Here is a 27,332-nt window from a genome sequence, read left to right on the forward strand (position 1 = left end):
ACACTGTAATCTAATTAATCTTGTGTTTGTAGAATGTGAATTAAGCAGCCATCTCCCCCCCACCCCCCACCCAACTGAAAGTACATGTTGCTCAGGACTCAGGTAATTACCAACCACGTCTTAGCTTTGGAACGTCATTAGCTCAGTGGTATAGTGGTCAACTGCTAAGTCAGAGGTTGTGGAAATAGTGATCAAAATGTCCTTAACTATGAACTCTGTTGCTCCAAATGCTGTGTAATCATCAGGAAGTGAATGAGGAGTCAGTAGAAAGCACTTGGAGTTTCTTGTAGTGTGACAGACCATTTAGCGTTTACCATGACCAAACTCAGAAAACAGATGAGCCATGATTGGTCATTTGGCTGCTTAATTCATATTCCACAAATACCTGCTTAATATTATTCCGAATGCTATGTTTAGACTATTGTGCATAAGAGTTCCCACAGGCTTCACAGACCCACATTTAAAACAAGCAACAACTTCCCTTGGTCTGAAACTCCCACCTGTGCACAGTAAAATGCAGAAAAAAAAACGGCATGGGTAAAGGAAGAAAACTTGAAAAAGGGTTCACAGATTCCTTCCAGGTTTGCCAGGTTTCAATCATACACATTTATCACGTGATATGATGCTGTCACTTAAAACAGCATGAGAGTCCGTTTAATAAAATTAAGTGTTGCAGTTACATGCTCAGCGTAGTGGTCGGTCAATGCAGGATTTTTACAGTGACATCCCTATTTTGATCATTCACCCCCCTCTTCAAGAAGGAGGGATGTAGTACAGGCCAAAATCCTCATGACAGGCAAGAAACTACCTACAAACTGGTTTAAAAACAAACTAAGAAATTTAATTCACAACATAAAAATAATAATAATACAGGTCAGCTTTCTGTTTTGTTTTGTTTTTTTCTCCAGAGGACTCTTTTTCAGTGCCTAGACCTCTTTCATTGCTAATATACCTTTTTCTACAACGTCAACCTTCATTTTTTTTCAATAGTATTTTGTCTCTTTTAAGGCCTTTTTGTTGATTAGCTTCCTAGCTTTTTATTTTATGTCCTTTTATTTTGTCTAAAATGCTCTGTTCTCTGGGTGGCTCCAAGTGACTCAGTCCCCAAGCAGTAGGAAAGATGCATCTGCATTATCCTTCATTCTTCTGGACAGCAAATCAATAGAATGTATTTATTTTCAGTTACACGGCCATTGCCGGTGTCATGTGGTCCCAGTGTGGACCACATTGAATTCCTGCTTGTGACTGTTTATTACGTGGGCTTAAAAGCCAGTAACCGCCCCCCAGATTCCATTATGTGGATTTGGGGACATGGATCAGGATTGACTTATGGCTTTTATTCATCACCTTGCTATCTTTTTGGATTGCAGCCATATTCTTTTCGTTACACATCACATCATAAAAGATCTAATGTAAGAATTACTGAAGACTGATTGAATTTTGAAAGCAGCATAGTAGATCATGAAAAGGAAAAATACATCAGACACTTCGGGATGACAATCATAAAATGTTAAAACTGTTCAATATTCATATGAAAACAAAAAATAAGCAATGTGTTCAACACAAATATAGCAATATAGCAGCAGACAAGCTAACAGCCTAATTTCATCTATTTCTTGTACCGGGCTCTCCTTGGTAGTAAGTGTCTTGCACTCTAGATGCTCTGTGGTATCGTGCTGCCTCTCACTGGTCAAATTTGGTTCTACAACCAGCATTTAGTTTGGGGGAGGAGATATTTTATCTATTTCTTCTACTATACTAAACTCTTCATAGTACAGTAGTTAGTTTCTCGCACCCTGGATACTCTGTGACCTCATGCTGCCTCTCACTGGTCAATTTTTGCTCTACAACTAGCATCTGGTTTGGGAGAGGAGATTTTTTTTTTTTAAAGATGCCCTCACAGTCTCACAATTTACTAATTGGTTAAAATTTTTAAAATTGATGAGGGCATGAACCGTTTAAGGCAATTGCCTTGATAAAGTCAAGAAGGAAACAAAAGCATATATCAGGGTTTGGCCGTTGAGCGCCGGTGTCCTGCATGTTTTCCAGTTTTCTCTCCTTAACACACCTGATTTTAAACCATTAACTCATCAACAAGCTCTGCTGGAGCTTGAAAATAATCCTAATCATTTGAATCAGGCGTCCTTGAGAGAGAAAACGGGAAAACATGCAGGACACAGGCCCCTGAGGCCTGGAATTGCCCACCCCTGGCATATACAATATTGTCTTAGGTTGCCTTTTTAGTCTTCCAGTGCAGAAAATGAGCCACTTTCTTTTTGAGCTACTTACTGACACATTGAAACGCTCCTTTCTCCCATTGTCATCAAAATCATCCCACAAGTGTTTGCTCTTATTGCATTCTGTGTATTATCATAGACACATGCTGTGAGCCATTTAGAGACAGCTATATGACAATGATTTAAAAAATAATAATAAAAGGAACAATTTTATAATAAAAAATATAAAATGATAAATAAAAAAATACGCTACAGCTGCAACCCTACAGAAGAAATACAAGATTCTTGAATTACTGTACTTTCAAATCACCTGTGTAGTGACATTTTGGTTTTCTACTTGGAAGGTAAAATATTGGCAGAAAAGACAGTTGGTAAACACTGCAAAAACAATGTGCTATACACAGCTAACAAGAACTGTATGCATTTTTTCTAATCCTTATGAGGGAAGATCTCAGCTACAGAGGCTGTCATAGCTCCATTTAAAAAGTGAGCGTGTAACATAAGTGACTCTACTGCTTATTGTTTATTGCTTATTGTGCTTATATATGTTGTGTGTGTATTGTGATATATATATATATATATATATATATATATATATATATATATATATATATATATATAGAAAAACAGAAAACAAGACATTTTGAAAATCTGAAAATTTGTTAGGCATTTTTTTTTTATTTTTACAGTTGTACTTCTACTCACAAACGCCTCTTGTTTCTGAAAATTCAGCTTAAGAAATACCTGAGCAGAAAAATATTGTCTCTTGTAACGAGAGAAAATTCAAGATACGAAAGGAGAATTATTGGCATTTATTATGAGACACAAGACACCAGTGCTCACACCAACATCACTGTAATATAACACGTTATCACAACCTGTGATCACAACCTACCATATATGTTACACTTTGTGATGCATTTTGATCATATGCTGGCTTGCCCATAAACAAGACACTAGTTTTTTGCATTGATGTTTACTGTGGTCTTCCACTTTTCATCTTTATCCAACAACAATTTACACTGTAGAATTAACAAACATAAAATTGACATTAGCTACGGTTAACATTTTGCGTATTTATATAAAAACACATATGTAACATCACTTTGGGCTGTTGCGTCTGACTTTAGCACATCATTAGCACTTTAGCAATGCCATCACAAAGGAAGCATGTCCCCAAAATAAACTTAAACATACTTACATTCTCAAAATAGTCCAAAAAATAATAATTATTGCTCAAGTGGAGTTGTAAATGATTCCTGGATGACTGGAAATGTAAAATAAAAGCGTACACACTAAACATCCTAAACGGCAACATATTGTCAACCCCTACAACTATGATGAATAAAGGGTTTAGAAGCATTTTTTTTCAAATGAATCTTTACATGATATATGCACTAATGTAATTCTAATATGTATTTGCTACTGTTTTTAAAGCATTTTTATCAATGAATTGACATCTATTCACTTCTAAAAACGGCTGTGCGTTTGAAAAATTCATGTTACAAGATTACTTCTGAAACAAATAAATTTTGTAAGGAGAAGTACCACTGTATTTTTTCTTCTTTTTTTAAAAAAAAAAGTTTTGTCTTGTGTGTCATGACTCACTTTCAATGAGACATATCTCCTGGGATTTGTCTCTTTCCTCATCTCTGATTAAGATGTCAAGAAATTCAATGTTAACCCTTCAAAATGCACAGTTGTGAACAGGAAACAAATAAAGTTTCATCCACATTCTAAAGCTGACTGAGAAAATACCAAAATGTGTGTCTGCCTTGAAGAATCTAAATGTTAAAACATATTCTGTTTTGATGGAACACGTTTCGTTTATAGAATAATTCCATCAATATTTCTTTATACTGATTCTGTTGCCAATTTCACCCATGGTGAATGGTCACCGGATTGCATTTGACCTTGGGAGATCTACCGTACAGTCCGTGTGAGCCACTCATGAGTGTGCGCATTAAGAAAACAGATGTGAGCAATTGAATGTTAGCAGCTTGTCTTTTCTAAAATAAATAATTTACAGGATTATGCATTCTGGCGTCTCACTTGCGTTGGGTGTTAAAGTCAATTTGTTTCTGTCACGTTCTTTTTACCCTCGCATGCAAATCCACCTAATGAAGTGTCAATGTGTCGGGGGAGGGAGACTTCAATCTGGTGTTTCTTGTTTCCCACGGCATCTTTATTCATCCGGTTTCATAGCACAGTCTCTTTTTGTTTTGTTTTTGCCTCTCGTTTGATGGATGTTCCTCAGATCAGTCATCATTCAAATGGCAACAACATAAAACCATCTGGGATGCCTGTGCTCTGCATTCCTGATGGAAGAGCGCTAAACGGGAAGAAGATTAAACATGAATCTGCCACTACTCAAGTCCCTTGTGTTTTTACATCTAGTCTCCTTTAACAGGTGTCTAATCTAGTATTGGTCTAATTGAGCATGTATTCAGGTTTTAATTTTCAATGTTCTAATACAAATGCAACGTAGAGTATTGGATTAGGGGCAGGAAGTGTAAAAGGCTCATGTTGTAACCACACAACTACTTTTCTGTAGACAAATCCAAATGCAGCTGGGCCTCAGGATAGCAGATGCAATGGCTTGCAGCATGCTTTCGGCACTGTCAACAGTTTTAAGGGAGAAGTCAAGTCAAAGATTCTTTACAATAATAATTTATATGTGCCCTAAAGACTCTAAACATATCATTCTGATTAATGCTGCATTTGCAGAATATTCATGAAATTGAAAAATCCACTTAGTTTTATCCATCTCTGTGGGTGGCTTTTTTACCTTGAACTGCTACTACTTCAACTCCCTCAGAACAGGCTGACATCAGAGAGGCTCAAAAAGCATGTCAAAGCCACATAGCAACTGTTTATAATTGTGTGTGTGTTTGGGGGGGGTTCAGTGCAATTTGTTTTGCTCTTGTATTGAAACTACAGTGGTACCTCTACTTACAAACTCCTCTTGTTCCAAAAAATTTGGGTTACAAAATGCCTCGGCAGAAAAATGTTGTTTCTAGTAATGAGAGCATATTCAAGATACAAAAGGCGACATTGTAATATGTAACATGTAATATTAGACACGAGACATCAGCGCTTGCTCCACCAAGACTGTAATGTTCTGTGTTATCACAACCCATGATGTCTACCGTATTATTTACAGTTTGTGATGTATTTTAATCATTTAATAATATGCCAGCTTGCTCACAAATGAGATGTGACACAAATGAGTTTTTTGCATTGATGTTTACTGAGGTCTTCCACTTTTCATCTTTACTCGTTTCATCCACACTTCCCAGCAACAATTTACACCGGAGAACTAACAAACATAAAATTGCAATTAGCTACAGCTAACATTGTACACGTTCACATAAAAACACATATGTAACATACCACTTTGGGCTGTCACGTCTGACGTAAGCATTGTTAGCACATCATTAGCACTTTAGCAATGACATCACACAGGAAGCAATTCGCATGACCTCAAACTAAACTTAAGTAACCGAAAAATAAATATTACTTCTCCTGTGGACTTGTAAATTATTCCTGGATCACTGAAAATGTAAAATAATAATGTACAAATTAAACATCTTAAAAAGTGTCTCCCTCTCTCTGCACTCAAACCAACACCCCTGCACCATCTCAAGGCAAACAAGTGAACTGCATTCATATTGTCAACTGCTAATTAATATGATTAATTTAAAGGGTTTAGGAGTGTTTTCTATTAGTCTTCTCATGTAAGTAGAGGTACAACTATAATTAGTTTGGGCAAGTGTGTCTTGTGGTGAACTGAATATATAATAATTGTTATAAACAAAAACATTAATTAGGAGCTTGTCTTGTCCTTTAACTCACCTTACATGCTGAATTGATCATGCTGATTGGATTTGAGATCATGCTAGTAAGCGCGATTAAATGGCGGAAGCCGATCCATATCCGCTCGCCCAGAGCTGAGGAGGGGATTGCAACAAGCATAAAATATTCATGCCTCTGTGTGAGACTTCCCATCCCATCTCTCAGACATAACTAGCCACTGTCGGATAAGTGTAGAGCATTTCCAAATTGGCCCTTTAATATAATTTGTGTGCATTCAACTGAAGTTTTGAGCTATTTCTAGTCAAGCGCAATGTATTTTATAGGTATATTGAATAGATACCGCTAACATTTGATTTCTGAAGGTTCTCCAGGAATCCATTAGAACCCGCAAGGCTTTTCTTCCACTCTAATTGCCGTAGATGTTCCATTTCATACTGTTTTGCCATGCTGTTGGCAGACGCCAACAGTATAGCTAATGCTAATTCTCATATTAACTATTACCTCTATGAATTGCATTAGCTTCAAACTTGTCTGACTTCACTGTCCCTGTCAGATCAAGATTTGTTATTATTATTCATATTATATATATATATATATATATATATATATATATATATATATATATATATATATATATATATATATATAAGAATGTTAATAGTTGCCATGATTGCTCAGAGGAAAATAAACAAGGAACGTGAGCCTCATGGTGGCATGGGTGGAATGGATCGCATGAACATGAATAGAATCACCTGTTGGAAATATGTTATTTACATAATGCATATAACACACATAAATGACAGTAGTGATTTCATTCATCTTAGGAAAAATGGAGACAAGACAATAATGTAGAGGAAGATTGTAGTTTTGGATTGTGGATCTCAAATGTTCTCTTTTTTGACTCAGTGGGCAAACTGAATTCCATGTGTCCAGTCTAGCCGTTAAATTCGTGCTATAGACTCTCGGTTAAAAAGAAAAAAAAAAAAAAACACTCATAGATCAAGAATTATCCGTTTACAACAGACAAAAGGTCTAGGTCATTAGTAAAATTATGACAAAAAAGTTTGGATTGTGTCTGGAAAAATTTGTATCTCCAATTCAATTTCACTTATTTGTTAAAATAAAATGAGAACAATGATATGAAATGGGTGGTGCTAAATGAATGCAACCCAACATGCGGCAGGCTAATTCCACCCGCCATACATACAATTAAAATGTCAATTTTCTATAATACTGCACATCACCTTAAAAGATGCGCCGTAGCACAGCTTCAGTTTTAAAGTCAAACGTCTTCATGTTCAAGCTGGGCTGACAGTTTTTATTTTAACTAAAGGTTAAAGCTTTTGTTTTGAAAGGCATGAAAAATGCCCATTTGAGCTCTGCTTTTTTTTTTTTTGCTTTACACATCTGCAGACGTTGAGCCACACATCGTTAGCTTATCAGCATAACAGTCCACGTTATTGTATACCTTTGAATTTACACATATGATTTAATTAAAATAAAGTTGTTCTTGGTAAAAAAAAAAAAAAAAATTAAATCCTTGGTCATCCTGGTCACTGTAATCTGCAAAGGTTAAATTGAGACAGCTGGACATTTCTTGTTTCTTGTAATTATTAATATTGTCTTTGTTTCCAAAAGAATTCCTTAGCAATTGTGCAAAGAGAGTATGAACGTAACTGGGAAGTTTTCTGAATATGTTTTACACTTTACAGATTTGGAGAACAAATGAGAAAAAGATTTATGGTGAATGCCTTGTCAAAAAAACAAAAACAAAGAAAAACAGTACATTCTTATTTGGGTAGAGAAAAAAAAACACAAAAAGGTAGAAATAAAAAAAATTAATAAATAATAATAATAAATAATAAAATCCACTTCCTTTTCTCAAAAATACTTCATTGGATTTAGCAATTCATTTTTGTCATTAGATACCATAATAATTTGCAAGTTCATAATGCGAGCAAAATGATGAAAACAAGTTTTGTTTATCAAAAAGGTCAAAGCAAAGCTAGCTAGTTAGTTCTTTAACAGGCAATATGAAATGTTATTAATTTGTTTGCATTTTTAGCTGTATAAGCAATGTAGGATTGGAAAATCGGAAAATAAACACATTCTTAAAATTGACATTAAAATGTAATTTCTACTTTTCTAGGTAAGTATATTTCAGGCAGTACATGCTTAATTTAATCAAGGATGAGAATTGAATCAGCACTTCTACTTTTACATGCTTTTACTTGATTTTTCTTAAGTATTAGTCGGGCTACTGAAGTCGGCTACAGTGTGTGATCCTAATTTGTCATCTAACTGGCATTAATGCACGATGGAACATTCATTTTAGCCAGCGACCAGGATAATTATGTCAAAATGAGTCATACTTTGGCCCGTTGGAGCAATTAGGCGCAAGATGAGATTTGCGACGAGTGTCTGGCCAGGGCCGGCCGCCATTTTACTAGCTGGCTAATTGGGTTGACGAAAGCGCCTGATGGCTTCCTGCAAGCATGCATGGTATTGTAGAGAAGTCAGAATGGAGCATTTGCCTGACAAAAAAAAAAAGAAGTCGTTTATGATGATTCTGAAAAGATTGTACGCAAATAATAACTAACTTAAATGTTTAAGTATGATGTTACTTTGCCTTAAAGGGCCCCTATAATGAAAATTCCCCTAACCCTAACCATGTTACAAGGGTTATTTGTCACCCTAAACATTGCAAGTGTTATTTTACTTCCTTGACCCATTTCCAAGAATTCCTTTCTTGTTTTGCACTGGTGGACAGTGGTGAGAGATGCCGTTTAGCTGAGGAAGGAATCCTATCAGGCCTTTTTGGCCTGTGTGATTCCGGAGGCATCTGGTGGGTACCAGCTGACCAAGCGGAGTGTGGTTTCGGCGGTCGCCGAGGCAAAAATCTGGTTGTGGGAGGAATTCGGTGAGGCCATGGAAAGTGGCTTTTGGACAGCTTCGAGGAGATTCTGGTCCTCAGGAGAGGGAGGCAGTGCCCTGTCACCACTGTGAACAGTGGAGACGGGGCACTGCTGACCTCAACTGGGGACGTCGTGGACAGTGTACTTTCATGACCTCCTCAATTCTACCGGCATGTGTTCGTTGGAGGGAGCAGAGTCTGGAAACTCTGAGGTGGGCTCTCCCATTTCTGGGGCTGAAGTCACCGAAGTGGTAAAAAAAACTCCGCCCGGAGTTCCTGAAGACTCTGGATGTTGTAGGGCTGTCCTGGCTGGCACGCCTCTGTAACATCGCATGGAAATTGGGGACAGCACCTCGGGAATGGCAGACTGGGGTGGTGGTTCCCCTTTTTAAGAAGAGGGACCGGAGGTTGTGTTCCAACTACAGAGGGATCACACCTCAGCATCCCCAGTAAGGTCTATTCAGGGGTGCTGGAGAGGAGGGTTCTTCAGGAAGTCGAACCTCGGATTCAGGAGGAGCTGTGTGGTTTCTGAAAGAACGAGATCCTGGGGACAAGCAGCCGAAATGAGTTTCCGCCGCAGGGTGTCCAGACTCTCCCTTAAAGAGAGGGTGAGAAGCTCGGTCATCCGGGAGGGAACTCAGTGTCAAGCCGCTGCGCCTCCATGTTGAGAGGAGCCAGTTGAGGTGGTTCGGGCATCTGGTTAGCCAGACGCCTCCCTTATGAGGTCTCTTGGCTGGCCTGGGAACGGCTGGGGATCCTCCCGGAGGAGCTGGAGGAAGTGGCAGGGGAGAGGGAAGTCTGAGCCTCCATGCTCAGGCTGCTGCCCCCACGACCCGATCCTGGAATACAGCGGTAGAAAATGGATGGATGGACGATTCATCTATGCGATTAAAAACTGCTTTGATGGCAATTTTTTCTTCTGATGCCAGCGTCTTATGTTTCATGTAGTGAAGTACTGTTTACTTTTGAGTTTCTTGAAATTTTAATGTCACAGTTGTGCACATAAATTTACATACCCAAGGTTACGCAATAATTTTACTTTTTTCTTGTTTCGTAGCAGGTCATCTTCAAAAAAAATACGGGCGCAGCAGCCACAACAGTGAGTGCCGCCATTTCAGTTGAGATGTTTCACAAATTGGTTAGAAATGTCACTACAAAAAAAAAAAAGTTTCATGTAATGAAATTGCCAATGTACCAAAGGTGAAATGTAATCATTTATATGCTTATATGTAACTGTGGAACCTTTGAAATACCATGATACACATCTTTAAAACTTTTTTTTTTCAAATCCTGTCCAGTATATTATTAATGGGTTACAGTTCGCTTTTTTTTTTTTTTTTAAGAATTTGGATTTATTTTTATGTTTAGCTATCATTTAACTGTGCCGTATTTTTAAATTTTATTTAAACTTTAAATTTAACACATTTGTGTTTAGTTTTATAACAGTTTGGAGTTTGACAGTTTTGGAGGGATTGGCTTCATCTGAATGAAAACTCTAAATTAAGGAGTTGTATATAAAGGACATTTAATTTTTGCATTCAATTCCCTTTGCCACTATTTGCTGAGATGTTGTGTCATCTTGACCAGCCCCCATGAAACTTTCCCAGCTACACCCCTGCATCTATGCAATGCATTTTGACTGGTTCATTACTTTCGATTTACGTACTTACAATATTTACGTAGACTGACAATAATTCACTATTACACAGAATATGATGATACATGGAGGAATAGGTTTATATATATATATATATATATATATATATATATATATATATATATATATATATATATATATATATATATATAAAAATGGCACTTGATGTAACAAGTATAAAAACCATTGTGTTTGAGTCTACAGTTGCTTCACAAACGTCCTTGAGAACTGTGTTCATATTCTTCATATTCTAATCTAAGATTTTTTTTTTTATTATTCTGGAAAGGCTTGATATTAATTTCAGCGACTTGCTGTGTTTTCCTTTATTTTTTAGAATTAAGTGCTCATTATAGAGCGTATTTGCCTTACTGGCCACATTTCACTCATTGATTTGTCATATTTAATTCAAAGCAAGCAACAACTCAAATCTTAAAAATATGAAAAAAGGTAAAATGGTATTCAATATTTTTCAGTGTGATTTGACAAATACTAGTGTGAATTGTCCAATAAACTCCCATTAAAGTTAAATAAAAAGTCAAATCGAGTGACGAGGGCTACCGGTCATGTTATTTTGGAATTATCCAGCAGAGGACACTATTCCTTTAGATTACTACGTTCCATTTTAATGGACAGAAAACTGATTCGAAGTCTTTTTTTTTTTTTTTTTTTTATGGTGTTTAGAAATGATATCAATTGAGGAAATTTTCACCCTGGACTCTACGTGTTTCCGTTTAGATCATTTGAACTCCAATCAATCATGCAACTAGATAATACGATGTAACAGGAAAAATTCAATCAAAAACCAAGATTAAACATTTTTGATAATAGTAAATAATGGTTTTGATGTCATGAGCTTTGTTCATTGGATGTGTATTTACATTTTGTGGATTAATACATCCTGGAATTATGCATATTCATATGTACATGCGTGCATGTGGTCTTGATATCTGCATAACATAACAAACAGTGCACTCCAGGCTCATTAAATCAGAATTTTTCATTCATTGTTTTTTTTTTACAAACAATGCTGCCCATCTACTTTATTTAGCGTATTTTTTTATGTATTTTAGAATAAAGTTTCTTCAAACCCTGTTATTTTTGTTTACTTCTTTCAGTTGTGTGTGTGTGTGTGTGTGTGTGTGTGTGTGTGTGTATATATATATATATATATATATATATATATATATATATATATATATATATATATATATATATATATATATATATATATATATATATATATATATATATATGCTTTATCATTGATGTTATTTGTTTTCATTGTCTTGTATCTATTTTTTTACCAGGTCTCTTCTGCTCTTTGCTTGGCTCACCCAACACACACACAAACACACGCACAAACACACGCACACACACACACCTAGACAAACACTGAAGCACACACTGTGTGAAGCTACTCGGGCTTCTTTTGATGCCCATGAGCAAATGTCAGTTGAGACTGAAATTAACATATTGCATGCAAATGAATATGTGTTGTTAAACCGACCCAGTGACACAAATTAATGTAAATTAGTGGAAGCAGGTTTTCTCTGAGCTGCTCTTAATCTTCAGCCTCCTTTCATGAAACTGCAAACCAGAAAAAATAAGTTCCGCAAATTTAAATATGGGTACTTAATGTTATTAGTCAGTGGGACAAACTGCATAACTAAACAGTGAAAGTGTAAAGTTGACGGTGAGCGAGGGCATTCTGGAGCCCATCCCAGCTGTCCTCGGGCAATCCCCTGGCAGTCCTCAGGGTACCCCCTGAACTGATTGCCAACCAGTCACATTTGTGGAATAGACTATTTATTAAAACAGTAGTGCCTTGAGTTATAGGGTACACAAATATTTTTCCCCAATTGGCTTTTGAGGAACATTAGTTTGCCCACCTGTGATTATTTACTAGCAAGAAAGGAAAATATTGACTGAATTTCTCTTTCTTCCTTAAGGTACAATTTCATTGTATGCTGTCTACTCAGTTTCTAAAACTGTCAAATGACAATGAGTAAGAGAGTACTGCATTTTCCTGGTTTATAGTCTATTTAAGTGGCTGGGGCACCAACATCACTTGTCTAAGGGGTGAAAATCCCTTCACATCTCTAACAAATGGAAGTATTTAATGCAGTAAAAAGACTTTATCGGTGAATGTCAAATGAAAAAGGGAGCGTTTATTTAGCAGAGTGCCATTCATTCATTCTGGAGGCGTCAGGCCTGCAGAATTTTTTCACATCATTTATCACAAACCCCAGACACTCCCTGGCGGACACTGGTACTATGGCATCATCCAGAGTTTCCCTCCATGCGCGCACGCTCGCGTGTATGATTGTAAGAGCAAAGATCCTCCACAGCCGTAATGCTTTTGAATCCCTTTTCAGATTAATGAAGCCATAATGGAGGCTGTCATACACAACAACATTGCCATATTTTAAAGCAAAAAAGGGTACTCAACCTCAAAGCTTTTTTTTCTGATAAACTGTATAAAAAGATGTCTACTAGGTCTGTTCTAGTTGTTTGACATTTTACAGCATGTGTGTTGAAAGCTTGAATTTGGGGTAAACTTGTCTCGAGTGGCCGTTTGTCTTTGTGTTCCCTTCGATTGACTACCAACCAATTCCGATTGTACTCTGCCTACCGTCCAAAGACAGCTGGCATAGACTCCAGCATGCCTGGAACTGTGAGGATACGCATCAGGTGTACTGGATGAGGGTTATATAGAAAACAGCAGGATAGTACTTCTTGAGGACCGGACTTGGGCATCCTTGTTCTAAAACACAGGTGTCAAACTCAAGGCCCGGGGGCCAAATCTGGCCCGCCAAATCATTTCACGCGGCCCGCGAAACGCCCATTCCAATTCAAGTTATACCACATTTGGAAGTCGTCTTCAGCTTTTAAAATTGTTTGGGGGAAAAAGCAAACACTTTTTGCCCTCACACTCTCTCTGATTTCAAAACTAGTTGGAAGTGTGACAAATACTACCAAAATGTATTTTATCACAGTCACCCCAGCCCTCTGACAGAAACTGTAACTGCAACGTGGCCCTCGATAAGAATGAGTGTGACACCCCTGTTCTAAAACATGAAGGATAGAGGCCCTCAATGACCGGATTGCCCATCCCCGTTTAGGATAACAGGAGGATGGATCGACCATCTGAATAGTGCCATCTTCAGTTCAAACACAGTAGTAAACAGAATTTGGTTATTTTTCCTCTTGTTCCGACTACTGATGTCACTTGGTGATTCTGATTTAATTTGCTCTGCCACCGTGGTGTATAAAGCAGCTCAGTCTCATACATGCCTTTGGAACATCACTGCTTGGGTCCATTACAGCCACCATGACAACCTTCACCCCCCTTGCAAGCCTAACGGTCCTCCAGACAAGAGCCCCTTTTGGTGCTATTTTAAAATATTAGCGATGGGTGAAGCAATAGTCAGGCAGCAGCAGTTTGAGTACCGCTATATGAAAGGCTCCAATACTTGATACCTTTATTTTTTAAACTAATAATACTGTATGGTAGTCTGAAGTTTAACTGTCTTGCTTTAAAGGGCCTGCATTGTGTTGTTTTGAACTTTTACAGTTAGCAGTTATGTTTATGTTCTGTACAGCGGCAGGCAATACGTTTCATCCCTGGGCCTTCAGTGATGTCATATTTATCGCTTCCTAAATTAATATGCCTCATAAGAACATCAATATGACACCAAGGCTTGAGAATCCACACGTATGCTTTACATTACATCATCCTTAATGTTGCTAATCAAGCAACATTGCCTCCGACGGGGTAATTACCTGTTGAAGGGGCCAAAGGGGTCAGGTGTGAAGAGAGCTGGGCAGCGGCCAAGGGCCAGGATCTTTGTGGACCAATACCCTAGCACCGAAGCATCTATAGCTTGTGGGACTAGAATGTCATCTCTCTGGCGGGGTAGGAGCCTGAGCTGGTATGCGAGGCAGAGAAATTCCGACTGGATATACTGTAGTCAAAATCATCCTCCACACACAGCTTGGGCTTCGGTACCAGTCCTCTCGAGAGGGGTTGGATTCCGTTCCACTCTAGAGTTTCCCACGATGAGAGCGCCGCAGAGCAGGTGTGGTCATATGGATTGACACCAGGCTTGGCGCCTTTACATTGGGGTTCACCCCGGTGGACAAGGGGGTAGCTCCCCTCCGCCTTCAGATAGGGGGACGGGTCCTGACTGCAACCAAGCGGAGTGCGGCTTTGCCGAGGCAAAACCTCAAGTGTGGGAGACTTGGATAAGGAGTTCGATCGTATCCTTCCAGGAGTTCTCTGGGGGGGGGGGGGGGGGGGGGGGGTTCTCCGGGAGTACGTAGAACCAAACCCCTTGATACGGGCTGTTGATATGGCCCAGTACCACCGATGTCAGAGTTTGGTCCTCATTGTAATTTGAATCAGTTTTCATTGGGGGACTTTTATGGACAGAATCTCTCAGTGCAGCCGAAGCGTTGAGGGGGTCCGGTCATTTTTGATGGTGGAAGGCAGTGGTTTCGGTGACTAATTCACCCCGTCAGGCTGTAAAATCATCCAAATTTGTCAAAACCATTATAAAATAAATAAATAGAAAATTCCCTCCCACGTCATCTGCCAATGGGTAATTGCAACCTGCAGTGGGAGCCTCCTTTCATCATACTGTTTGGCCACCACAGCCAATGCTGTCCACTTCTGGTTGTTGGCGTCAGTACAGCTGTAGTAAATGCAGCTAACTAACGTGGCTAACATGCTTATGCTACTTTTATGTTTTGTGTTATTTTTGGAGGGAAGGTTGGTAACATGCCTTGCCTATCACCCAGATCAGGGTGTTCCCTGCCACCCAAAGTCAACTCCAGTATGCCGGCGATCTTAGTGATAATAAACCACTAAGAAAATGAGTGGATGGCTATGTGTTGTAATTCTTTAACAATAATAATAATAACAACAATAATGATAATAAAAAAAAAAAATTCTTACCAAAGCTGCACAGTTTCACTCTAAATTCACGCGAAATGTGTACTGTGCACACTATTTTTATGCGTGTGTTTTCCACATAGGAGACCAAAATTTTTATATAACATGAACATAACATGAAGTCCATCTTCTCATGGTGAGGTCAAATCATCACATCATGATCATCAACTGACATGAATTTCTCTTTATGTATTACACTGGCCATGTCTCTGCTTATTTCAATGCAGTCAATTACGACTCTGCCCGGGCTTCTGATAAAAGAACCTCATTTCCCTTTCACAGCACTCTTTTCACTGCAGCTGAGCTATTCACTTTATTTACCCTGTAGTTATTAGAAAAACAGCATACTCTGTTGTCTTCACAACACCTTGACTGCACTCCCGATTGTCAGATTTCATTTAAATGATTCAAGGATGATGTGAATTTGTCGAACAGCCTTTTTGTGAATCTCTGGTGCTTGTTGCTCTTCAGCTACTGCCGCTCACTCTCACATTGTTTTCGAGGTAAAGAAATTGCTTGATGGCAATTCAGTGTTTTAGCTTGGGACATGGGGCTATTTGTAGGTGGGGGAATGTGGTTGACACTTGTGGCTCACAGCACATTATGAATGTAATTATCTCCTCAATTGTTCCCTGCCGAGAACAACCTGCTTCTCTGACGGCAAATGGATCAGGCATGTTTTCATTCTGGTCCTGTCTTCTAGTATGTACGCTAGGCCTCCTATATGGCATTACACCTAAAAGTTCACATTCCAATATAGCAGTGTTGCCTATATTTCTTTGAGCCCCCTTTCATGGAACACCACCCAGCAGAATGTCCCAGAATGACAGAATACTGAAATTATGCCTCATTTTACAAACTAATTATTGTAAAATCTATGTCAGTTTCATTGAATGCAAAGCTGTTTATTGTACGATCATCCTTCTAATGGAAAACGATTTAATTTCTCTGTGACTGTGTCACAACGCGGATTGGTGAGTGGTGAGAAGGAAGGAAGGGGACCCAAAATTGCAGGAAAACTGAGAGGAACCTGGCTCAAAAATGAAGGTTTAATAAACAAGGCAGGAACATACAGGGAACAAAATGGAGGACAGCGAGGTGAACACAACAGTAAGGAAAGACAATGACCCGACAAATAATCGAAACAAAACTGAGGCTTAAATACAAATAGACTAATTAGGCAAACACCCAACAGCTGAATGGGAACAAGACGTAGGGGAAATCGATTGGATGTAACGCGGGGGCGGTAACACGCAGACAACAGGCGGAACAAATTATACTAACAAGACCGACACGAGGAAAACATAACATGAACCCAAATAGAAGTGAACAGAAACCCCACCAAAACAGAAACTCGAAACTCACAACATCAACAAAACCCAATTATCCAAACAGACATGACAGTTTGTTGCTGGCCGACAGAATATTGTGTGTTATGTCTATGTCAACATGGATGGTATTATATAGAAGACTGATTTGCATTCCTTACTTGGAATTACAAGTATGTAATATTTGTGTTGTATGTATGGAAACACAATCATCTAATGGTCACAGTTATCACTACAGTGCTCACTTGGCTTAATATTAGATAAGCATTAGTCAAGGGGTGTCAGCAACATTCCATAAAAAATGTATTAGACCAGATTTTTATTATTTGTATTACCATTTTAAAAGACAAGAATTCATCCATGGCACTGAGAGGTTTCTGCAGGTATCAACATGTCTAACTCAATGCTGTGAGAAGAATACTACAGTCTTCTTAACAAATTAGGAACAAGTGAATTGTAACATGAAACACCCCTTTTCTTCAGCATCATTTGCCAATATTTGAAGTTTTATACAAATGTACGTACATTGTCATTGGTGAGACAGTTTTCACAACGGATGATGTTACATGTTTTGTCTTCGGGGGTTCCCGAATAAAGTACAATAGTTTTATTCATGTATTTATTTATTCATTTATTTCTTAATCGATTTCACAGGAGGACCATCGTTGAAAAATGTTGAGAATCACACCTGTCCTTGAAAGGCTTTTGACCAGTTCATGTGTACCATGCCTGTCACAGAAAGCAAACTATGATCGAGGGCAATCTAAGGGGATTCAATCAAATGCAGCCCACCCTTCCAAACGAATATATAAACACAAACAAACCTGTACGAACCAATACCGCTTTCAACTGATTGATTTTAATAAAAAAAAAAATATATATATAATTATATATATATATATATATATATATATATATATATATATATATATAATTATATATATATATATATATATATATATATAATTATATATATATATATATATATATATATATAATTATATATAATTATATATATATATATATATATATATATATATATATATATATATATATATATGTGTGTGTGCGTGTGTGTGTGTGTGTGTGTGTAAAGAAAACTAGCTTATAAAATGAAAAGAAAAAACTATAATAACCCTCGTTTGGGCTGCCATACCTTGATAGGAACAAATATTTACATTTTTCAAAGTCTTACATTCTACAGAAACACAACGTGGTGAGGTACCGGGGAATGGAAAGTTTTGTTTGTTTGTTTGTTTTCACTTTTGCTATATTATGACTTAACTACTGTATTAGTGTAGGTTGGTAACAGACAATAATGCATTCCTCAATCATTTCAAATTTGGGTTACACTACCGCCTTTGGAGCAGAGATCCCTCTTAAACCACGGATCCCCCCCTTACCGGCACTCTGTCTGCACTTGAGTGAATAAGCACTTTTAGTGGTGATAGAGTACTTATGTAATGACATTACTTATCATATAATCCAATAATTTGGAAGCTGCCTGTTTTCCTACTTTTGTGGAGTTTTGACATGATTAGGGCTGAACTTCCCCAGGCTGCTGAAGTCACTACCGGTGACTGTCACACGAGTGCTTTCATGTGTCGTGTTTCAGCGAGCATTCGCTATCTATGTCTTGTGCATTTCAATTTGAAAAAAGCTTATCTTGAATCCCCAGTATGTGCTGCCTCCCCGCTTTTTTTTCTTCTCTGCTTTAAATAAGGTCATGAATGTTTAATTACAGAGAGAAGCGTCAGAATATATTCAATCATTGATCAAGGAGATTTTTTGGAGTGCCTATCACCATTTCCAATAGAGTTAAACACACCACCAAGGGATTAAAAGAGAAGGTGACGTAGTATCAGCCATGCCAGTGAAACCGCGGTCCAGACCTTTTGTGACACATTCATTAACTGCACAATACACTCAATGCATCCACTTCACAGATGTGACACAAACAATGGCCATGCCTGGATGGATCCACAACTCCAAATGTGTGTAACCCAAAAGCTGGGTCTGTAGTTTTTAATGATACAGTAAATTTCACATCATGTCAATAGGACACGCCACAAAAAAGTGTTGACAAGAACATAGCCAAATTTAAATGATTAAGGGGCCCATATCATGATATTTTAAACGTTCCACAGTTGTATGTATGCATATATTGGCACACTGGCAATTTGAATTCCTAACGAAATATGGGTATTTTAATTTGTTTTTGTATTTTTGTGAAACATCGTTGACTGAAGCCATGTCTCTTGTGGCTCCTGTGTCCACAACATTTCATTGTTTAAATTTGTCAATCCTTAATCCTGTCCAAGTATGCTTGCGAGTGTCGTGGGGCACTTGGAATCTATCCCAGTGGAGTAGATAAAAAAAAAAAAAAACTCTACTGAGCTCAAAATGAACTGGAGAGCCAACAAAGCAAAACACAAATCAAGAGACCCAACAGAGTAACATAGTAAATCTTGGTCACCTCCAGAAAGCACAAATCATAACAACAGTTCCACCCACAGGTGAATTATCTAATGCAAACATTAATTGTCTGGCCATGTGCTCCCAAATACACATTTTGCCACTTTGACTTTTCCTACAGTAAAATTAACAATTGAAACATTAGTGTTAACTTGGCCCACTCAGTGCAAAAGCATTCCTTCCCAACCCTGGAATGAAAACAAAAGTACAAAATCTGAATAGATCCTTGAATAAGGTTTGCATGAATTTACTTTTGCAATGGTGGTACAGGGGTGGCGTAGAGGCTATACAAGTGTCATGTCTGTTTGGGTTAGTTGTTTTTTCGTTGCTGTCGTGAGCTTTCGGGTTTCTCTTCGGTAGGATTTCTGTATACTTCTTCTTGGGTTCATGTTCTGTTTTGTCCGTCCCTGTGTTTCATCCAATAGGTTTTCCTTGCCATGTGTTCCCATCCAGCTGTGGCGTGTTTCCCTAATCAGTGTACTGTACTTCTATTTAAGCTCCAGTTTTGTTCAGGTTGTTTGTTGGATCATTTACGTATTCACCTCGCTGTCTACGCGTACCGCATAGAGCCCCGTCAATCCGTCTCTCTGCTGTTTTCCCGTGATTTGATTTTAATTGCATGCGATTTCTGTTGCTACTTTGTACAGTTTTGTTCCCTGCTTTTGCCTGTCTCTATTCTTCATTAAACCTGCAATTTAAAAAAAAAAATCTCAGTTCCTTTCCTTTCCACATCCACTCTCCATGCCTAGATGCGAACAAGGGCTTTCCTCCTCATTTTGACTTTACATAGAGAGGAAACGGGAGTCCCTTTTTAACTGTTTGGGCTGGGCTCTTGCTGAGTGCAGAATAAGCAAGAAATTCTTAGAAATGCATCAATGAAGGAAAATAACACATTGAAGGTGTTGAGGGTTGAAAATTACCATTGTAACATGGTTAAAAGCTACAAAAATCTGAATTTCCATGAGATGGGCACCTTAAAAATTTTCAAAATGCCCTTTCTCTATGCTCTGTGGAAACTGTGGGCATGTTCATTGAAAGTATTGAAATAACAAAGGCTTGCTTCTTGGATGCTACTTTTTCTAGCATATTTTGAGCAAATTAAATATTGTACATTGTTTTAAGGTAGGGGCCGTATCCTGCCTGTTTTTGATGTCTCTCACTTTTGACACACCTGGTTGAAATGATCAGGATCGTTATCAGGCTTCCACAGGGCTTGCTGATGAGCTTATTATTTGAACCAGGTGTGAAAAGCGAGGGAGACATCAAAAATAGTTAAGATATGGCTCTCGAAGAACCGGCGTTCCCTACTCCTGGTTTAAGGCATAGGTGTGGAACTCCAGTCCTGGAGTGCCGGCATCCTGTATGTTTTCCGCTTTTCTCTCAACATACCTGCTTCAGATATTTAGCTTATGAGCAACCTCTAGAGGAGCTTAAAAATGATCCTAATCTTATGAATCAGGTGTGTTTGGGCGAGAGGGTTCAAAAACATGCAGGATACCAGTCATCGAGGACTGGAGTTAGACACCGGTTGTTTAAGGCAACCGGTAGCAGGTGTTGTTTACATTTGCTGTTCACTTATCCTTTTGGGATTTCAATTTTAAAAAATCAGTTAACATGTCAACGCATTGTGACGATAGCACCTAATGTTCAAGTTCGTTTTAAATGTTTCAACTCTCCAATTTGGTCATGTTCCAACATTGACACAACACTAAAGCAATGTTGTGTATTTGGATGTGGTCTGTTTATATCACCCCCAAACTCATCAAGTAGACATTTATCTATTAATGGACTTTTTTTATTTTCTTTCTTTTATTTGTATTCTCGGGCAATTTAATCATTGGCTTAATTGAAGCAATATTTTCTTGTATCTCTTTAATGGTTTGTGTGTTTTAAACTCGCTGTTAATTTGGCATCAATAGACATAAGATGTATGGTGCTACAAGGTCTCTTTATAAACACAATTGTTTATCTTTGAGAATGAGTTACCTGGAGAAGATGTTCAATCTCATTCACGGAGCTGCTTGCGTTTTGGTATTCTGTGTATTTTTTTTTTCAGTCCATCATTCGACATTAACACAGAAATATTAGCTCGTCTTTCATCCACAAACCTCTGCTGCTGATGAGCAAGATAACATGCTTGAATGAAGTTTTTACCCATGAACTCGGCTAGAAAGCCAACAAAGAGGTGAATGATACAATTGATATTTAATTAATCGCGAAATCCAATTCGATATGGAGGGACTGTATTTTCATTTTTCATCAGTGGATATATGGTCCTTTTTGTCCCAACCCTGTCAAGATACCATTTCCCATTAACATCCGGGTGCAATAAAACACTAGCACAGGACTTAATTGTCCTCCAAAGGGACATTAAGGCTTACACAGTAATCAGCTGAATCCTGCGTGAACCCTGAAACATGAAATTAAACTGCTGGTGAGTGGCTGATCTCTGGTTACTGTCGCATACACTCCGAGCCAAAGGTGAACTCATTAGACAGGGACCAGAAAATCAACCTCAAGTTAATGACTGTAAAAGTAAGGCACATTTCAAATAGAAAATAAAGGAAATGCACTGTATTTGTATGAGTAGTAGTAAATTGTACAAAACAAATAACAATGGAATTCGAAATACTGTACAGGTAAATCTCAAGTTTGAAAATGGTGGAAAATGTAACGCAAACTACCAATGTGCTGCTGCATTTCAACACAATCACGCACATGCCCGTGCACGCACACACAAAATCAAGTAAAATTTCCACAGAATTTACTTTCTATATTTAAGAGTTTTTTTTTATTGTTTTCTTGGAACATCCTCCCAATGTCACTCCCTCTGGCTAGAAAACACTTAGTTAAAAAGAAAAAAAAAACACATTAAAGTCTTTGTTCAAACTTGAAATTTTTCCTTTTGCTGATGTTTCCGCCCGAATTCTGATAACCGTTCTCACCGCCGTAATGTCTGAACGTTCCGCTCACCAATTTAAGCGTTGAGATGTGTCATACCAGCACTAAAAGACATCTGCCAGCGGGCCCCTAAAGACGAGGCGGGTGCCGGCAGACCCGAGTTAAGACAAAAGGAATATTTTAACGAGCACTACTGACAATCTTCTTCGGCGCTATGGAAAAGTGCCTCTTATTCCGTGTACTTCTGCTGTTCATATATTCAAGAGGCTCTAGTCATCTCCTCGACATTTCTTATCCAGCCAGTGGCAAACTATTTTCTTTGGACCCCTTTTTCCCTCAGTCACGCAACACTTCATAGTGTAGGATGAAAGGCGGAGCACACTTTATTTGGGCGTGGAGTTGGTTGGACGATTCAAGTGTTAGTTGGCTGCATAGTGCTCAGGGTTTTAACACATTTTAGATGATGAGCGTCCGAGCATGAAACACCACTTAGTAAACCCCCCTCCTGAGAGCGTGATGGTTTCAAAACCCTCAGCAGATTCCCCACTGGGGCTGCTTCTGTCTGAGCCCTTGCTGGCCGCCTTTGAAGCTTTTTTTCTATTTCTGCATTCAACCCTTTCCACTCACCATTGAACTATTGTTGCCTGTCTTTGGACAGTTTGTTTGTACCCATGAAAACTCATTGACTTCCGTCCATTCCTTGCTCCCTGATAACTGCGCACCTAATGACACACAAGGACAATTTAAACCCACTGACATTTAAGGACAATTTAGAGCGTCCGATGCATTTACCGTGCATGTCTTTGGAATGTGGGAGGAAGACAGAGTGCTCAGAAGAACCCACGAAGGGTATGGGGAGAACATACGAACTACACATAGGAGGGCTGGAGCAAGCTGGAAATGAACTCTGAACTGTGAGGCGAACATGCTATCCACTTTTCCAACGTGCCGCCCGCCTTTTACTTTTTTGACAATACTGCCAAATTTAACATTTTCATTTTCTGCCCTTGTATCATTTACTTGCTAACTTAAACCTGTGCTGGCTGGCTTGACTCATTTCTTTGAACTTTCTCTGTGTCTTTGGACCATCATTGACTGCTCTAAGAAATGTCAACTTCTGCTTTTGAAATATCAATCTACACAGTCAAACCTCTTCCTTCTGGCCTTGACTCATGTTTCTAGACTTGAAGCATGACTGTCAGCCCTTAAAACCTCATTTGTCTACCCTTGAGTCTTTGCAAGATGCCCTTGAGACCTAAATTTCATTCCTCAAACTCTTGTTGCCTTTACTTGACAAACAGCCTTTGGTTTAAATCAAATGAACCTGTCCCTTCAACTATTGTGGTCTGCCTTTAACTGTTTGCCAGTCCTCCAAGCTTCCATTTCCAATCCGCGGCCCATGTTGGCTGCCTAAACCCGTGCCAACTTCCCTTCAATCACTGTTGAACCTGATTTTAAAATCTCTGCCTTCTTGATATGAGGAATCAGATTTTTTTTTTTTTTTTTTTGCAAACAACACTTCAAAGTGAACAATCTGCTCCTCATTTGAAATTAAATTAGCATTTGGTTCCTAAAGTGTTCCCCATCGCAGCTGTACTAAGGGCCCTTTATCCCATCAGGAGCTTCTGACTGCCACATTCCCCCCGACGCCTGCCCACCACTTCTGCCTGATGAAACTTCTCATCAGTGTGAAAGTCATGTAAAATGTTGAACCATCAGGGTTTGGCTGCTCTTCTAGACTTTGTCCATTGCCAGCATCTCGACCTTTTTACTGTATTTCCATCAATAAGTCTGGAAAAGCAGGGGCTGACACGCCCTTTAGGTGAGATGCAAAGTGCACCATTGACTTGAGGAGCACCAAAAATCTGCTGAAAATTCACTTTCAGTGTAATAATAATTTAAGTGAATTATTGTAATACCTTTTAGTTCAAAACGAAACATAATCTCATTGAAATCAGTATAAACAACGAAATAGGCAAAGAAAATCACAGGCATTTGTGTTGTTGTGTCAGCTCACACACTGTGTGTCACCTGATTTAAATTCACTCTAGAATGCTGCTTTAGTTGCTGTATATTTATAAATTTACTGTAGGATAATGGTGGTTGAATTTCAACTGGGATTAAAAAATGATATTTCATTGTTGAGTGACGCAATTTTAAATAATGTACTGTTTTTCCGGACTATAAGGCACACTAGTATATAAGCCGGAGCAACAAAATATGAGCAAAGAAATTATTTTTGTCACGGATAAGCCGCACTGGACGACAAGCTGCAGGTAATAACATCAGATCTTTACGCAAAAAGATGGTCTATGAAGTTTATCATTTTTATTTCATTTTTTTGTAATTGTCTGCCAACAGTAACATCCTCTCTTTAACAGATTGAACTTGCCTGCATGTTTAGTCCCAACATATTTATAGAAAATGGATGGATGGATGGATGGATGGATGGATGAATGGATGGATGGATGGATGGATGGATGGATGGATGGATGGATGGATGGATGGATGGATATCTATTAGTTAAATAGCAGTTCAAATTGGACATTAATACTTCAATTGCATCTTTTTTTGTCTCCCTTTGTTTGATAGTTGATATTATGATTTTGAACATAATAAAACTCTACATAATTCATATACAACCATAAGTACATAAATAAAATTACATGTACAGAGTACTGTATATAAAATGTACCCAAAATTTATATATATAAAATGTATATAAAATGTACCCAAAATACATTCTCTTATTAAATTTAGACATATATATATATATATATATATATATACATATATATATATATATATATATATATACAGTATATATATACAGTATATATATACAGTATATATATACAGTATATATATGTATGTATGTATGTGTATATATATACAGTGGTACCTCGGTACTCGACCATAATCCGTTCTGAGGTGGTGGTCGAGCACCGATTTGTTCGAACACCGAAAGCAATTTTCCCATAAGAAATAATGGAAAGTATGTGTGCACAAGTAAATGTGCACAAGCAGTACATGATAAAGATATAGATAAATAAAGCATTATAAACCATTTTGTATAATTTACTTACGTTTTGGAGAGTGGTTGATGGCATACAGGAATAGATGTGGAGCGAACGGGAGGGAGGGTTACTCCTTGGAAGGGGAATCCCCTTCCATGATGACGCTAGCTAACTGCGACGCGAGGTCGGACACTCGTACACCACGTTCATATTTTGCTATAATTTCCTTCTTCAGTTCAATAGTGGTCCTCATTGTTTTCCTCTTTGCCTTCTCCTTATCACTGTCTTTCTTTGGACCCATTATTAAGGGCTAGAGCAACACGAAAAAGTTTAAATCCGGGAAGAAATACTCGAACAAACGTCTTACTCCGCTGGCGGTCTGAGTTGAACTGGCGCTTACCCGCTGGCCGAGAAGGGCCGAGGAGCGCGTTCGGCTCGGCTCGGCTCGGCTCGGCTAGTCGAGCACCGAAAATCTGTTTGAGGTCCGATGCATTATCTACTTGAATTTTTTGGTCGAGCACCGATTTGGTCGAGTATAGAGGCGGTCGAGTACCGAGGTACCACTGTATATATATATATATATATATATATATACAGTATATATATGTATGTATGTATGTATGTATGTGTGTATATATATATATATATATATATATATATATATATATATATTTTTTTTTTTTTTTTAATAATATATTGTTTTAACTTTAACACACAGCCATTGGTTCACATCTTCTCAGTTCTATTTGATAGTTGTTATATAAATTGACACCTCGAACAGTTACACACATTTACTTGCTGGTGGCTAGCAAAACAAACAAACAAACAAAAAAAAAAACAGAGATAAGCCGCACTGGATTATAAACCACAGGGCTCAAAACATGAGGAAAAAGTCGTGGTTTATAGCCCGAGAAATATGGTAATTTTTAATTGAGGAAGATTTCTGCCGTTGCTGCTATTTGCTGTCCATCTATTTTCATCGCTTTCAATTGGATGATATGGCATAAAAATAACAGCCAAAGTGGAGAAGGACCATTAGGATCAATTTGTAGGGGTCGGGGTGGGGTGAGGATGGCAGATTTGCAGCAGAGAGCCGCCAATCGTAATTGGTTCTCAGTTGTTCAAATCACGTACGTTCGATCATGTCGCTCAGTGTGCAGCTGCCCTAAGTCAGTCCCCAAACAAGACTCTGTAGACTTTGTTGGATTTCCCCTGGCCCACTCTTGGAAAATGGGTAATGGGAAATGAAAGGCTGTAGTGGTGCAACTTGGTGATGCCAAACATAATTTATAAGAAATTATTTCCATTGGCATAGAAATGCCCAAAAAGAAATAATACGTCTATTATTCCTACCTCACCTTGGAACCAAGTAAAAACTCTTTTATGATCGTTTCATACTTAAAATCTGTCATCAATGCATTAACAAAACCAAAAAAAAAACAGTGCAATGAAACCCTTATGTAAGAATGAAGAAGATATATTTTCAAGAATAAAATATATTATCTTTTGACAAGTTGTTTTTTATTTATTTGTTCAATTTAATTTAATACTATGATTACATTGAAAAAATATATGACTTTCTCTAAATTATATGATTTTATCAACATAACTGAACGAAAAATCAAGTCAACAAGACACACCCACCGGCTTCTGCAAGTTGATAAATCAATTAATAAACAATCAGGTAACAACCAGGCCAAGAAAGCGAAAACGAACCCCTTTAGAAGATGGAGAAGAGGAACAAATGTTGACATGTTGAAGTTGTGTTATGTTATGTCAGTGGTTACGATATGAAGAAGATGATGACGAAGGCTACATGTAAGTTCATTCTATTATTTTAATGGTAAATGGACTTTCACTTATGTAGCGCTTTTCTACCTTGGGTACTCAAAGCGCTTTACACTAACTAGTTATTTACCTACTGATGTCGCAGCATCAGGAGCAATTGGGGGTTCAGTGTCTTGCTCAAGGACACTTCGACATGGTCTCGCTGGTCGGGGATTGAACCCACAGCATCTCAGATGGGAGACGAC

At 38.1% G+C, this 27,332-nt stretch overlaps 1 protein-coding gene across 2 annotated transcripts in view; it reads left to right on the plus strand.

Moving 5' to 3' along the window:
• Positions 1 to 27,332, plus strand: part of asic1b (acid sensing ion channel subunit 1b) — a 257,762-nt gene that overhangs the window by 167,137 nt on the left and 63,293 nt on the right. The window lies entirely within an intron of this gene.

Source organism: Hippichthys cyanospilos, chromosome 9 (assembly GCF_059441005.1).
Source record: "Hippichthys cyanospilos isolate Australia breed blue-spotted pipefish chromosome 9, RoL_Hcya_1.0, whole genome shotgun sequence".
NCBI classification, from domain to species: domain Eukaryota; kingdom Metazoa; phylum Chordata; class Actinopteri; order Syngnathiformes; family Syngnathidae; genus Hippichthys; species Hippichthys cyanospilos.